This window comes from Balaenoptera acutorostrata, chromosome 11 (genome assembly GCF_949987535.1).
Source record: "Balaenoptera acutorostrata chromosome 11, mBalAcu1.1, whole genome shotgun sequence".
In the NCBI taxonomy this organism is placed as follows: domain Eukaryota; kingdom Metazoa; phylum Chordata; class Mammalia; order Artiodactyla; family Balaenopteridae; genus Balaenoptera; species Balaenoptera acutorostrata.
In genome coordinates, this window is record NC_080074.1 from 95463276 (window position 1) to 95479180 (window position 15905).

A 15905-nucleotide genomic window follows, 5' to 3' on the forward strand; every position below is an offset into this window, starting at 1 on the left:
TGTTAAATGGCTTAAATAAATATTAGTCAATAGGCTTGACTAATAATGGCTTACTCGTAAATAATCACTTTATGCTGAGGATTCCTAGCCTCTAGAGGCTCTGCTACTGAGTTCTTTAAGAATCCCATTGTCAGTTGAGAACTGTGTGATTTTACTTTGCACTCCTAAATTTTACTTGAGAATTCTGCAATTGTCCTGGAAATAAAACCATAAAGAATAATCAGTGTGTTCCACAGTAAATGTTAATAATCTGCGTACTGTTTACTGCCCATTAATGAAGACTGGTGAAACTGCTAGTGCAGTGATTCATCCTCTTGATACTTATCTGTTCAAATTTAGTATACAGACTTGCTAAATTTTTCTCTTAAATACTGGATATCTTGTCATCTCTGTCAATAATTATTTTTCTAAAACTGTAGTAAAACAAAATCACTACTTTTGTTAAAATTCCCGCAAAGATTTTCATCTTGTTTCCAAACTTCTCTCTCCCAGCCACTCACAAAGCACTGGCAATATTTACTTGAGGATCCAGAGTCCCTTAGAGTTCACAATTCTTCATTTCTACTATGCTATGGTTCTTCTCTCACATGCATAAAAACACTGTCAATGGCTATTCCTACCACACTTTAAAAAACATTAATTGGTGAAATCTGTTCCTTACCTAATACTCACAAATTCAGTAAAGTATTGAATGTTCATAATATTTGACACAACAAATAACCCCTTCTGCCTGTCATCAAGCTAATGATATAAAAATATGTAATGGAATATCCCCTAGGAAACAGGGAGTTTGCTTTACCAACAATTCCTTGGACAAAGCAGGAGCAAATCAATATTGGTTATGCACATTAAACCAGAATGGTCACTACAGTCTAACTTGTTGCATTCACTGATATTGATCTTTTGAGAAATTCTAAGGTAGTCTACATGAAAAAATGCAAGATACCTTAAAATCACTTCTCCAAGTGCATTCTGGGGATCATTCTGTTATACAGGCAAAGTCAAATTAATTGACCTGATCCAACAAATGCAATTTTAGAACACACTTACCAAATTACACCCCCTTAGAAAATTAGCCAGTTATCCATCAGAGCCCTACCCACTAGCTTATCCCACTCACCAAATTCCACCAGCAATGAGTAAAGTTACAGAAGGCCATGTATTTTATTTCCTCAGGAATTTAAGAACCACTTGTCCAAAATTTTTCACACTTTACCTGGGTGAATTAAAACACTCAGAATGATTTAGGACAAGTTGAAAGATGTAAATCCTTCAAATGCCAGGAAACAGCTCTTACTTTTCTTATTGACCCAACCTAAGGAGAAAGAACGGAGAGCTTACTTTCTGTGTCAGTCAGCTTTCACTAGGTGATAATGCAGTATGAAAAAGAAATTTTTATTGGCTAATAACTAAGATTCTTCTTCATTCTAAGTCATAGGCTGAAGGAGCAGCAACTGTTCCCCCACCCCCTGCAATTCCAGGTCTTGTGGCAGAGAAAAAATCCACAATGACAGAACCATACAGTACACAATGGTTTTAAAGCTTTTTCTTAGACATAGTACACACTACTTTCACTCACATTCCATTGGCTAAAGCCAAGTTAGACATTAAGAGGGTAGAGAAGAAAAAAGCTCTCATGGGGAAAGATTTCATGTCACATGGCAAAAAGCAGGGATATATAATCTTACCAGAACAAGAATAGCAGTGAACTATATAATCTACCACACCTCAAAAATACATAATTATAAAATCTTAGCACAACAAAGATTTCTAAACTAACAAAACTGAATCTACTCCATGTTCCAGCATTACCATAACAGTTGTCATAGGATAAATCACCGAAACTCTCTAGATTTCACGTCGCTCAACTGTAAAACTGAGGTTAGACCAGATGGTTGCTAAGTTTGATTCTAGCTTAAATTTTGTATTATTTTACTAATGTCTAGCTATACTGATGCTCTTTTATAATTAATTTCTCATTATGAAATACAGTGAACATGCAAGATATAAAGTCTGATATAATGAACGTATGTGTACCCATTATCCAGATAAATTAAAAACAAAGCCCTCTGTATAACACTACCAGATAGCATGCTCCTCCTTCCCCATCCCCAACTCCTTAACACAAAGATAAGCATAATCTTGAACTTGATGTTTATTATTCCCAGGCATACCTTATACTTTTTCTATATTATAAATTCCCCTGTTCATTAATGAAACAACACACCTTAAAGGGATAAAAGGAACTGACATTTATCAAGGGGTAATTATATGTCAGGCCCTAAACCAAGGCATATTCTTTTCCCATTTATTTAAGTGACAGGTTATACAAATTCAACTTTACATCTGAATTAATACATCAATAACCATGCTGCTATCATTCATTCCATTACACAGATAATAATTAACTTAGTAAGGTCAACAGACACCCAATTTCAGCATGGAGTTGTCTTCATTGCATATGAACCTTTCTTATGCATTTCATCCTTTAAATTTTGCAACCAGGGAGTGTTCTAGCATTCAAAATGCTAAGCGATAAACTATACTGTATTTACCACAATTTTCTTCTCTATCTCTTTGAAAATGGAAGAGTCATTTAATATAATTGCTAAGGCCCATCCACACAGTAAATGAGTTCTGACAGTACACACTCAATTTCACCACCCTGCAGACAGGTTCATATATTAGCTCCAACAGTATTACCAAGAGGTTCTTAAACATTCAAGTATCTTTTTAAAAGTAACTTTTCATTAAGTCATCCAAGCAAATAACAACAGAACTCACTCAACAAACCAGAGAGGGTTTCCTCAATCTGATACAAAGCATCTAAGAAAAACTCACAGCTAACATCATACTTGATAGTGAAAGACAGAAAGCTTTCACCCTAAGATCAAAAAACAAGACAAAATGTCTGCTCTTAGCACTTCTATTTGGCACTGACTAGAGGTTCTAGCCAGGACAATTAGGCAAGAAAACGAAATAAAGGTCATGCACCTTGAAAACAAAAAAGTGAAACTACCTCAACTTGCAGATGATAAAATCCTGTACATAGAAAATCCTAAGGAATCCACTAAAAATTGTATCAGAACCAGTAAATGAGTCTAGAAGGTTGCAAGACATAAGATCAAGATATTAAAAAAACTGTTGTATTTGTATACACTTGCAATGAACAATTTAAGAATGAAATTAAGAAAACAATTCCATTTACAATAGCATCAAAAATAATAAATTTAATAAAAAGTACAAAACTTAATACTCTAAAAAACTACAAAACATTGAAGAAATTAAAGAAGACCTAAATAAACAGAAAGATACCTTAACCTCTTGAATCAAAAGTCTTAATATTAACATGTCACTACTCTCGAAACTGATCTACTGATTCAAGGCAAAGCCTTGGCTAGGGTTGAGGGTTGGGGTAGAAATGAGGAATGGCTGCTAAAGCGTACAGGATTTCTTTATAATGTAATAAAAATGTTCTAAAATTAATCGTGGTGATGGTGGCACAACTGTGTGAATATTTCAAAAACCACTGAGTTATATACTTTAAACGGGTGAACTGTATGGTATGTGAACTACATCTCAATAAACCTGTTATTTTTTTTTAAAATAGCAAAACTAGAGTTGAGTATTTTTTCATTTATTTTTAACCTATGACTTTCACTGAGTCACACTTTCAAGATGGACAAAACAACTATACCAAAAGAACTGAGTACCGGTTCCTACTTTAGGGAATTTACATTTCTAGGCCAACAAGTATATGTGTAATTATACTAGTGATAAAAGGCAATATACAGAAAATAACAGCAATCCTGTTCTCCATGTGTTCATCTTAGATAAGCCAATTACTTTTTTTCCCTTTCCTAAATGGGACATAATTCTAGGATACGTTTATCTCACAGGATGGTAATAATGGGCATGAGATACTCATATAAAAGAACAAAACAAATTGTATCAACAAAAACAGTACTGAGCATGGTGCAAATGAACACTCCAGGTACATATACGAATAAAGTCTTCTACACACAGAAAATGCAATTAACCATCTTTACCAAAAGGACTAGGAAGTCTTAAGTGAAGCAGGAGCATTCCCTTTATTATAAACTGGCACTATAACCAAAAGGCCTTACACGTAATTAATGATAATATTTATAAATGAGGTAAACTTACTGAACTTTCTGGAGTTAAAGCTTTGTCACATTTTATCAATACTGTCTTTATTCAATATGAAGTGTCTTGCCACTGTATTTACCAGTACTTTACATGTATCTTTCTAGAAATAATTATTAGGGGAGGTAATGGGGGCATGGGTGAAACAGGTGAAAGGGATCAAGAGGTACAAACTACAAGTTACAAAATAAATAAATCACAGGGAAGTAATGTCACAGCACAGAGAATATAGTCAATAATATTGTAATCACTTTGGTGTGCAACATATAATAATATCGAATCATATGTTTTACACCTGAAATATATAAAATTGTAAGTCAACTATACTTCAATATTTTTAAAAAAGAAATAATTAGTATAAATTGACTGAAATACCTATGTTTAATGGAACACTTTCGCACAACTCATCATGTATTTAGCATAAGATTAATACATTTTAAGTGTCCAAGCTACGTTGTCAGAAAACATCTTAAAATATGCTGGTATCATTATGACGTACTTCAGAGGTCATTTAACAAAAGAACAAAAAATAAAGTAAGTAGCCTGGAATAATATTTATGAGCTATACAGTGTCTGGCATATAGTATACACTTACTTAGTAAATACTGACTAAAAGAATAATAGGCTATATACATACAACTAAAATCAAAAATAATTCTTAAGCGAAAAAACTAAATTATTCTTTATAAAGCAAAGGTAGGAATCTAGAATATTTCTGACAGAATTGCAAACTAACATGCTGGCATGTTCAAATACACAGCAGGTTTACATACAGAGGTCAGTCTTCCTTTGAGGAGTCAGAATGCTTACTTACTAACAAAAAGTAACATATGCCTACTTACACAAAATGCTGCCTCTGACAGGATGCAATACATAGCACCATTAAAATTAATCTAATCTGACATGAGAGACATTTTTCAAGGCTCATAAAACTTGTTTAGATAGTTGATTTTACATTTCAAAAACTAAAATACCGTTTTGAAAGAAATCTACTTCTGCTTATTACTACATAATGATGAAAATCCTCTAAAATAATAAACATACCCCAAAGAAAAACCCCTGCAGCCATCTTATCAGTTCTCTCACTGCAACAGAAACTGAAATACAATTTGCATAGTCACTGTGGTTGGCTAAAGAGAGCAGGTTCATGTAACCAATCAGAAAGCTAGAAACTGGGCAATCATAAGGGGAGAAATTTTTAATCTGCCCGGCAACAGCCTAAAAATAGAAACAATATGCTAGTATGAATCCCAGAATAGATGTGACTATAAGAGCAAAACCACAAGCAAAAACACTTTACTTTCTTGGGGAAAAAAGATGTACCTTGCATTTCATCATCTAGAATATTAAACTTGCAACTTTTTCTTACTAAGTGGCAATTGAAGAAAAATGAATGCTAAGCTAAATTAATGGGCCACTTTCAAGTTACATGCCATTATCCATATTATTTTACTTATATACATATGTGTGTGCATGTACATATATATTTAAGTGTTCTTTTTTCAGGAGAAAAATTAAGCACTTTAATCATAGTTCTTACCTCTCTAAACCTCTAAAAATCTCTCAAAATCTGAACACCACTGCATTTTTTTCTAACACCTTTCCCCTGCAATCATTTGAGAATCTTACTTAAGGGTAAAAGACTATTTACTGTGTATTAAAAATACAAAGATTAAATAATCTATCAAAGCAGATCTCTAAATAGGGTGGGGATTATGCCTTATTTATTTTTGACACAAACTTGTTCCAACATACAGTAGTGTCTTCCACATGGTAGACATTCAATAATTGTTTCCTCAATCAAAGTAAAACAATTCCTGTCAGTGAGGAAAACAAACCATCTTATTGTATATGTCAAGTAAAAGTTAAACATGTAAATATATAATCTGTAAAATACTGCTATCTTTGGTTTTTCAATTTTGTCTAATGTGGGATAATATTAAAGTTGACAACATGTGACTTTTCTTATTCTGTCACCCAAATAAAAGAATGTTTTTCATCATTCTAACTTTCCAACCTAATTATGCTTAGTATGCATGTTTCCTTGTACATAACAAATTTACTTTAGAGAAATTTTAATTCCTAAAGATGGCAAACAATGTGCAGTCTAATGTAATAACTATGAAGATTACGGGCTACTGAGGAATGACCAAATTTAAAAATAAATAAATAAAAAGAAAGTAAAGAGAAAAGGAAAAGGAAAAAGAAAGGAAAAAAAATTTTAATTTCAAAAATTTAAATTATAGCTGCTGAAATGAAAGGCTGGTTAGACAATCAAACCATAGTAAAACAAATGCTATTTATCAAATTTCATGTTCTGTATACTTCTTAAACCCTCCATCAGTATGTTTTAGTGATGTGGTAAATTAACTTTAAAATGTTCTCTTTGGTCAAAAAATGAATTCATATATTTGATACTAGGAAAGTCTTAAAAAGTTCATTATGAAAATTACGTGTAAAGGACTTATTTTAATAAAGCTTAGAAACAATGTCTCTAAAACATATAAGAACGCAGAACAATTTTAAGTAACAAAAAGCACTCCTGTGAAGGATGAAGAAACATCAAATGAGCAATCTATTGAGTAGTATAACCTTTTAATCTAGACATTTAAGGATAGCTAGATTTTAAAATTAAGTTTAACCATGCCTTTAAAAACATAAATACTATTATTTTAAACATTGGTCTGAATGAAAAGTAACTTAGCTTATTGTCTTCACTTTACTTAACGTTGTATTCACATGTGACTTGGATATACAGATCTAACTACAACTGTATTCACATCTTTAAGATAACGTAAATATTATATTTACATAGATCTTGTTTACTTATCTGAACAAATAAACTATGATCCTCATCACAAAGGAAAGTAGTATGAATTAACCTATGAGTTACAATTAGTGGGGGAGAATATAACAAATGGGTCAAAATTTGATAACAAGGCACAAGAAGTGGGAAAAAGTATTTTATAATTCCAGATATGTAAGTCAAATATCACTTTAGATATACATCTCAGCACTTCATATTTTCTTAGGTATTATTTAAAGCAGTTATAATACTTTTTAGTTTTACTTACACTAGCCAGTTTCATTTCAAGGGAACAGAAAAAGCATGAGGTTTGCAGAATATTATTCAAAGTAAACATTTTATCACACACCAATTGGAATTTTGGGGGGACTGAATAATCAATGGCACCCTAGTGTTAAAAATTAGTACAGCAGCTAAAATGCCCTGGACAAGTTTAGATACGTTCCAGAAACATCACCCTCCATTCTCTTCCCCATCTGTAGACCCTCCCCTCCAACAACCCACAGGAATTTAAAATGTCAGCTGAGAACCAGATGTTCTGTGGCCCTAGCCTACGGGTACAGAAGTCTAACTTTAATAACAAATATAACTAAACTAAAAGAAGAAACCTAATCTTCTTTCATATCCCAGAGGAAACTCAAATTCTTCTTTGTACCTATAATTTTTCTCTTCTGTAGCAAAGCAATATTGCTAGTATGTTATCCCTTTGCAGCTCTAACTAAAATTCTATTTACCACAACTTTTTGAGCTGATCTTATCTGCAAATCTGTATCTTTCTTCAGTTAGAAATTACGGGAAAAAAAGTTATGCTTTTGGTAACAAGATCTCTCCTGGGCATACAACTCAGAATGGACCAGCACCCCTCCAGGGAGCAAAAAAAAAAGAAAAATTACATTCCCAGTCTGAAATCTTTCTGGCAAACAATGAATGAGAATATAATCTACTTGCTTCAGGCAAATGTTCCTAAAAAGCTGAGTTAATACAGGTTGGGCTATCAGAAGCTAGTATCAAATGTTTGTGATGTATTTTAAGAAAATACAGAGTTCCTATACCCAAAACCAAGGATTATCACTTTGTTTCCTCTTTCAGAACCTAAAAAAATCTGCAGATCTGACCAAAAAACACTATACTTTGGAAACTCTCTTAGCCTCTCTCCTCTTAACCATCAGACCAAATGAGCTGACGTTTTCCACCCATTCTATGAACATACAATTGATAACCACAAGCATACTGAGATCTCATGTTCTTCTACTCTCATCTAAATCTGTTCATATTAATTGTGCTTGTTACTGAATTCAGTTGTATGTTTCTAATTTAAATTACAGAATACAATTAAACTTCGTATAAACTGATGAAACATGAGTGCAAAAAAAAAAAAAGAGCTGTTAGATCTGTATCAGTAAGAGAATAATGCAGAAAAAACACAGATTGGAGAGATTTGGGTTAGGCAAATCATTTAAAATCTTTAGGTCTAAAGTTTTCCATCTGGAATAAATGGGAAACAAATTAGAAGACCTGAGAGAATACTTATATTTTGATTCTTAAATAAAATTTTAATAAATTCCACTCTAAAATCCACTGCTCTACTGAGAAATGGCAAAGATAGCTTGGTGTATTCATGCATTTATCAAATGCCTACATGGTCACTATTATAGGACAATTTTTAAGACACTAAAGAAACAATGTGATTAAAAGTATAAAAATATAGCCAAAATTTAAGTGTTACAACATGTAGATTTTAACATAAACGTGGGAAAAAAATATAGGCAGTAATACTATGTGTGGTAATCTTTCCACGTGAATGACCATGAAACTTAGGAGAAGTACTCTATTTTCCATTAACTGCCATCTCTCCAATATAGACTATTTAATCCTAATAATCAAAAAAAGGCTTTCAGATGTGTGATTACCTCTACAGAGCCCTTACTTTCTTCCTGATAGGGTTAGTACACCCAAGTTTTATGAGTCAGATTTCTAAAAACTGACTCTGCATAAAGAATAACTCAAATTTAAATGGGAGGGAAAAAAAGAGTATGCCTTTCTTACCAATCTCAATTTCAACTGCACTTCTGCTCATAACCCTATTTATAATTCAGTTAGTTACATCCACAAGACTTCACAAGTAGTTGCTAAGAAACAGCAACATGCTGAGTTCAGGGCTATTGGAAATCTGGCTGTCTGCCACATTAAAATATTTAACTGAGCCTAGAGCCTCCAGAATTTAAAAAAGAAGAAAGGAAAGAAAGGGAAAAGAAAGGGGGTGGGGGATAAAAAAAAGCCCAAAGAAATACAATGATAAATGCAATACGCCACCAAGCTCTTTTCAAGGGTTCACAAATTCAGAATCAAAGACCTCATTTTGGTATTTCCAAATATTTGTTATATTTCTCTAGGAAATTTTTTATCATCTTCTAAATGTTGGAATAAAGACTCTGAAGCTATTCTACTGGAGAACAGAAGACATGTGATTAGCCACGTCACTGTTAATGGCATAACAACTGACTCAATAATATACTGTGCAAAGAGTAGCCCCAGTCTGTAGGAAAATGAATGTGACGCCCTATGCTAGATCTTGAAGGCCCAGAGACAAAAAACTATACATTCTCATCGAAGTACTCTATCCCTGTAGGCCTGGTTAAATACTAAATGAAGAGAAATTTTCTACCCCAAACTGCACTGTTTTTCCATTTTAAACACCTCTAATAATTAAAAAATTAAGCATATTCAGAAATGTATTAACAACCTAAAAATTAACTGTCATTTTTCAACAGAACCTGAAAAGGCATTGAATATGTTTCAAGACTCATTTACTGACAAAAATGAAAATTAAGAACATAAAGATTGCTCCTTCAGCTGATAGTGGCTACTTCAAACCAACAGGAAACTTCACATTTAGTAGTAAAACACCATAGGCATTTCCACTAAAGGCAAAAACAAAAGTGTAATACTATATTCACACATTTATTGTTCTAGAAATCCTGACCAAAGCAGTAAGAGCTCAAACAAAAAAGATACAAAGAAGAAAACATTTAATTCAGAATAGCAAGAAAAAAAGGTATCTAGAAACATTAATATATAAGAAAAAGATTCACGAAGCTGTGAAATATTAGAACTATGTTGGGTATATGACTCAATGTAGAAAAATCTCAAAGGCACAGAAAAGTACTACAAGCAACCACACGTTTTGAGAAATACATGAAAGATAAAAAACATGGCGGGGTTGCACCCCGGCCCTTCCCAGCCGGCCCTTCCTTCCCTCCACCGCTCGCCCGGTCTTCCGTGAGTGCTGATCTGCTGATCTTCAGATCTTCTGAGCACGCCAGGCGCGGCACTCAGTCGGGGTGCCTCGCACGTGCCGGCGGGCGGCAGGGGGCCAGCTCCGGGCTGCGCCACCGAATAGGCGGGGCTCGTGGCCCGGGGTTGGGAGGCGGGACTACTGCGCAGCCGCAGTGGCAGAGGAGCCGCTCCCATTAAAAAAAAAAAAGCATAGTGATACGGAATTAGTTCCCAGAAAAAAGAACATCTATTAGTGAATAAAAAGGACAAAAAATTCAAAAGAAAAGTAAAAAAAGAATCAAACAAGTAACTCATTAAAAAAAGTTAGAAAAAATGTTCAACTTCAAAATAATCAGGGAAAGACAAAACAAAGAGAAAATACATTTTTTTTTTTTACATCAGATTGGCAACTACTTATTGTTAGCAATGAGTAGCATCATACACAGCTGGTAGAAGACTTCACTGTCATAACTATTTTCAGGGGCAAATAAGCAGGAACTGTGCATCACTTTGACACACCAAAGACACTTTGAGATATGTATATTAAATACACTAATAATATGTTTTAAAAAGGTTATGTATCAGGATACCTACTGCTGCACTGTACTAGCAAACAATCAAATTTAACATCCATCACTAATAGTTAAAAAAAAAAATACTTCAGCATCCACAGTAAAGAATAAAGAACACTAAGAAAAGTAAAGAATGTGGTAGATCTCTTTTAAAGGCATGAATATTAAGTGTACAAGCAGCTACAGAATTCACAGTACTTAACAGTACAAACACTGAAGCCAGACATACCTCTTTGAATACTGGTGTGATCATGTCCTTGTTAAGTTACCTGTCCAAGATATTTATTCTCTCCTTGCCTCAGCATCCTCATCTACAAAATTGAGACTATTATAATGCCTGTCCTCATAAAAATGTTATGGGGATTAAATGAGAACGTAAGTAGAAAGTTCTCAGACATATAAGTAGTCAATAAGTGTTTCCAGTTTTAATGCAATTATGTTTTAAATGCAAAATAATATATTTCTAAACATTTATATATCTTAATATATAATCTCTGAAATATCTCAAGTGATATTTCAAAGTCTGGAAGGATAAATGCCAAACTAGTTACAGCAGTTCACTTAGGGAGAAGACAGTAGAATATATAGACTTTCACTTAGACTTGCTATATCAGTTTCAATTTTAAAATGAAAACACATTCATGTGATATTTATCTTAGCAGTTAAGCTCATTCCACTTCCCCCAATCTCTTTCATGCTAATGCTAAACCAGGGCAGCAGTGACATTTATGAATGTGGAAAGGGTAGTGACCCACACAAACACTAAGCTCCAGAAGAGAAAGAGACAGGGAAGGAAGGCTACCATTCAAAACACAAATTCCCAGCATATGCCATGAGCAGCAAGTACCACCTCCTTCACAATCACTTGGGTCAGCATCTACCCAACATAAAATAGGAAAACTCAAACACAAAAATGAGTACAATCAATTAAAAATTCGGGGTGGGGGGCAGGTAGGGATTATACAAAGGAAAAACAGAAAGAAAGGAGGCATAGAGGATACACCCAGAAGCAACAACTTTCACCAAAGAGGAGTTATAGAGAAAAAAAGGAGAGAAGTAAGAAAACAATTCACAGACACCCCCCCCAAAAAAGTTTTCCATAGAAAAGGCCTACTAATTACCAAAATAGACTAAATTAAAATAAGAAAAAAAAAAGTCTTTAACACTTAGACATACTGTGTTAAGATTTCAGAAAACCAATATGAGTAAATACTAATATCTTAGAGAGAGTTTTTTAAAAAATCATTTTTAACTAAAAAGGAATAAGAATTAAACTGACATCAGACTTGTCATCAGCAATACTGAATGCTAAAATAAACAACAATATCCTCAAAGTTCAGGGGAAAAGTTATTTTTAGCCTAGAATCCTATTGCCAGAAAATCAACAAGGATAGAAAAACTAAAGGTATTACCTCTGAGCAAAGACTGAGGAAACAGATTATTGCTAACATAATTATATAAAGATATACTACAGACATAAGACAGCAGAAGGCCCTAGGAAGAAACTCGGATAAGGGAAACAGCAGTGCCCCATAAAACAAGTAAAACTCATGGGCAGAGACTGAAATAACTGAGGACCTGCCACCTTTAAAACAAATATTCTGGAATCAAAATCCAAGATAATTACAAAATGGGAGTTAATGGACTTAGAGATTGTGGAATATGGCACAAAAATTAAAAAAAACTATCATCTAAAAATAACTTAGGTTTCAAGCTGGGTAAAATATAAATATCATCAAATATGTGCTATATAAAAGAGGCATACCTTAAAATAGCATAAAAGGTTGAGAACTAAGAGGTGAAAAATGATACATGAGGCAAATGCTAACCAAAAATACAAAAAAAAAAGTTAAGTATACATATAAAGCCTATATATATGTAACATATTAAAAAAAAAATTCAAATTGAAAATCAAGTAATGGGACAAAAAAGATATTTCTAATTAATAAACGGTACAATCCACTAGAAACATTATCTTTGATGTATCTAAATAATATCGCTTCAAATCACATAAAGAAAAAACACGCTTTTAAAAATTCAGGAAAAGACTAATAAACCCACAAAGACACACCTTTTTCTAAAATCTACAGATAAAAACAAAAGTAATATAAAAAAATGCACAATTAACACGCTAGAAAAATAGAAAAATAAATAGAATTGTATATCCAAAAAACCCAGTATACGAATTTTTTATGAACAAAACCAACATACATTAATATTGACTGTGCATGTGGTGACAAGGAAATCATAAATTCCAAGACCACCCCCCCAAAAAAATTCCCACAAGGCCACATTCTCTGGCCATAACATAATACATTTAGATAAACAATAATGAAATGAGAGGGAAAGTTATCTCCTTATAAATTAAAAAAAAAAAAAAAAAAACGAAGAAAAACAAAACAACTTTGGATTAAGGAGGAAATCGGTGGTAAAAATAATAAAAATGACAAAGTATTAACAAAATACAACCCAGGGAATTCAACTAAAATGATACTCTGGAGAAAACCTTAAATGCATGTATTAATATAAAAGCACAAACTCAAAAATGCTAGTAAAAGTTATAAACCCAAAGCAAGTAATTACAATAAAAATGGAAAATTATCATGGGAAACTCAATAAAACAGCAAGCAATCAATGAAACCAAAAGCCAGTTCTTTGAAAAGACTACTAAAAGGGGGAAAATATAGCAAGGAGAATCTAAAGAAAGCATAATAAACAATACTAGAAATCATGAAGAAAATATAACTACAAATATAAGGTAATACTCTTGGTTCAAATATTTAAGTATATTAAATGTTATCAATGGAATACATGAAAAAGACTGAGGGATTTTAACTTACCGCAAACGCAGTAAAATTCAACAGTGGGAGGTGGCTGCCAAAAATGTCAATGCAAAGTTAAACTGCTGAACAGAAGTACACAGTCAGAGGAAAGGGACATTTTTTAGTAATACATTTACTTATGAGCATCACAGATAAAGAGAGACTTTTAGGAACAGCGGGATAAACAAGAGGATGACCAGGCTAAAGAAGGACCTAGAACAATGTAGTGTATGAGGAAACGTTGGAAAACAGAGGATATTTAGCCTAGAAAACACAAGGGAATTTTAATGGCTTTCTTTAAATAGTGCAGATCTGTCATGTAAAAAAGATAGATACACAGAGAAAGAGACAGACACAAGGTAGAGGGCAGGAACAAAACAATGAAAGGCCAATTTTGTCTCAAAATCTGCAAATGTTAATTTTTTTCAGATGTCCAACAAAAGAAGGAACTGCCTTAGGAAATTAGAGCCTCTCTCTTCTGTCATTAGAAAGGGTGATGCAGAAACTAGATAATTACCTGTCAGAAATACCAAACAGTAGACTCCCATGCAAAGTGTGATGTTAGAACTACTAGATCACTTAGGTCCATTTCACTTTGAAGATTTCATAAGTCTACACTGCTTGCTAAATAACTTTTGTTGCCTAAGAGGAACACAAAAACTAAAAATTCAAATTTTATCCCCCAGATTTTTGGATCACGCACACTCAACCTCAGCAGTCTCAAAGATTACACATCTTTATGCTCATGGCCTTTATTTTTTTGTCTTACCTGCTTCCTTTTAGGTTTATTTCTCTATAGACAGAATACTCCTCTGTCCTACTTTCCATCATCTTTCTCTTCCATAACCCCCCAAACTCTAATACCAATCAATAAATTCCTCTGTTTTTTGGTCTAACAACTCCTTGCCTCTTTACCTATATATATACACCAGTCAGTCTATTTCCACCGTCTTCCCAGCCCAATATTCTCCCAAACAATGGCTCAAGAAAAGTCTGAAAATATTTCCCAACCATGCTCTCCACACCAGGAGAACACATCCAACCTCATTCTTCCATCCAACCTCAAGCACATTAATCAAAATTGATATATTTCTACTATCAGCATTTCTCCAATCCTAGTGAATTTGTTTATTTAGAGGAAACACACCCACAAACATAAATTTTTATACTTCAACAGAACATACATTAAAACAATCATTTTAAAAATCCCTAGCAATACTGTCAAAAGGCAACAGGAAATAGTTCATGCCCCTGAAACATGAGTGTGCCTTCTATCACAGCTGGCCTCTAGTTTTTTTTAAGTATTCAACTACACAGTAGTAACAAATGACGAGCTACCTTTCAGAATCTAGAGAATTGAAGTCCCACCTAAAACTAACACTTTCAGTTTGCAGAAAGAACCTGCTATTTAACTCCCAGAGAAGAAGGCAAAGGCAGAGAACTGCCTAATCTAATTCATTTCCTCCACTTCTCTAAACTAGCCTCTCTAAACTACCACTAGAGTGGTAGCCTCTAAACTACCACTCTTCATTTCATCCAACCTCCTCACCTCCCCACTCTCATCCCCCTAAAATTATTATTAGATCAATCAGTAATATATTTTATCATTGGCCATACTCATATCAGTATGCATTTCTTTATAAACATAAATCTTCATATCTTTACAGTAATGATTATATATTCTTTATTTTATATAGTTCTTTACTTTTATTTCAATGAGATTTTTTTGTATGCAATTTTTCAGACATACAAAAAGAGAACAATATAACAAATGCCTGTGTACCTTTCACCTACCTTAAGAAATAAAATATTAGATTCACTGGAATTTCTAATTAATACACTCATGTTAGTTTTAAATTCTTAAATTCACTTTGTAAAATGGTGATACATTTAAGTATGTGGAAATGGAAACGAGGATGGTAGGGAAAACTTGACCATGTTATACATATATATATATATATATATATATATATATATATATATATATACACACACACATTATCTAATGTATGCCAATGAGCCCCTTGTAAAAACATAAGCATTCTGATTTTGATGAAGTCAAAGGGGTACATTTAAACTAAAACTTTATAGTTTAGTAAGGTTACAAAATGTCATCGCTCCATATGTACCAGTTGGTGTCACTACAACGGAGAACACAGTAACAGGACTATAATGAAGAGAGACCTAAAACTGATTTCTATGTAATATGAATATATTGTATGCATGAGTAATATTCACATATGACACCCACTGTTAATTTCA

General features: G+C 33.2%; 1 protein-coding gene across 4 annotated transcripts in view; it reads right to left on the reverse strand.

The window, feature by feature from the left end:
- Positions 1-15905, reverse strand: part of ATF7IP (activating transcription factor 7 interacting protein) — a 118224-nt gene that overhangs the window by 74660 nt on the left and 27659 nt on the right. Inside the window, exon 1 of one of the 4 annotated variants that reach the window (XM_057556678.1) lies at positions 1217-1315. The exons of the other annotated variants lie outside the window; for them this stretch is intronic. The gene's annotated coding sequence lies outside the window, so the exon portion shown is untranslated. Of the gene's footprint in view, positions 1-1216; positions 1316-15905 lie in introns of those variants that run through there. 4 annotated transcript variants of the gene reach the window in all.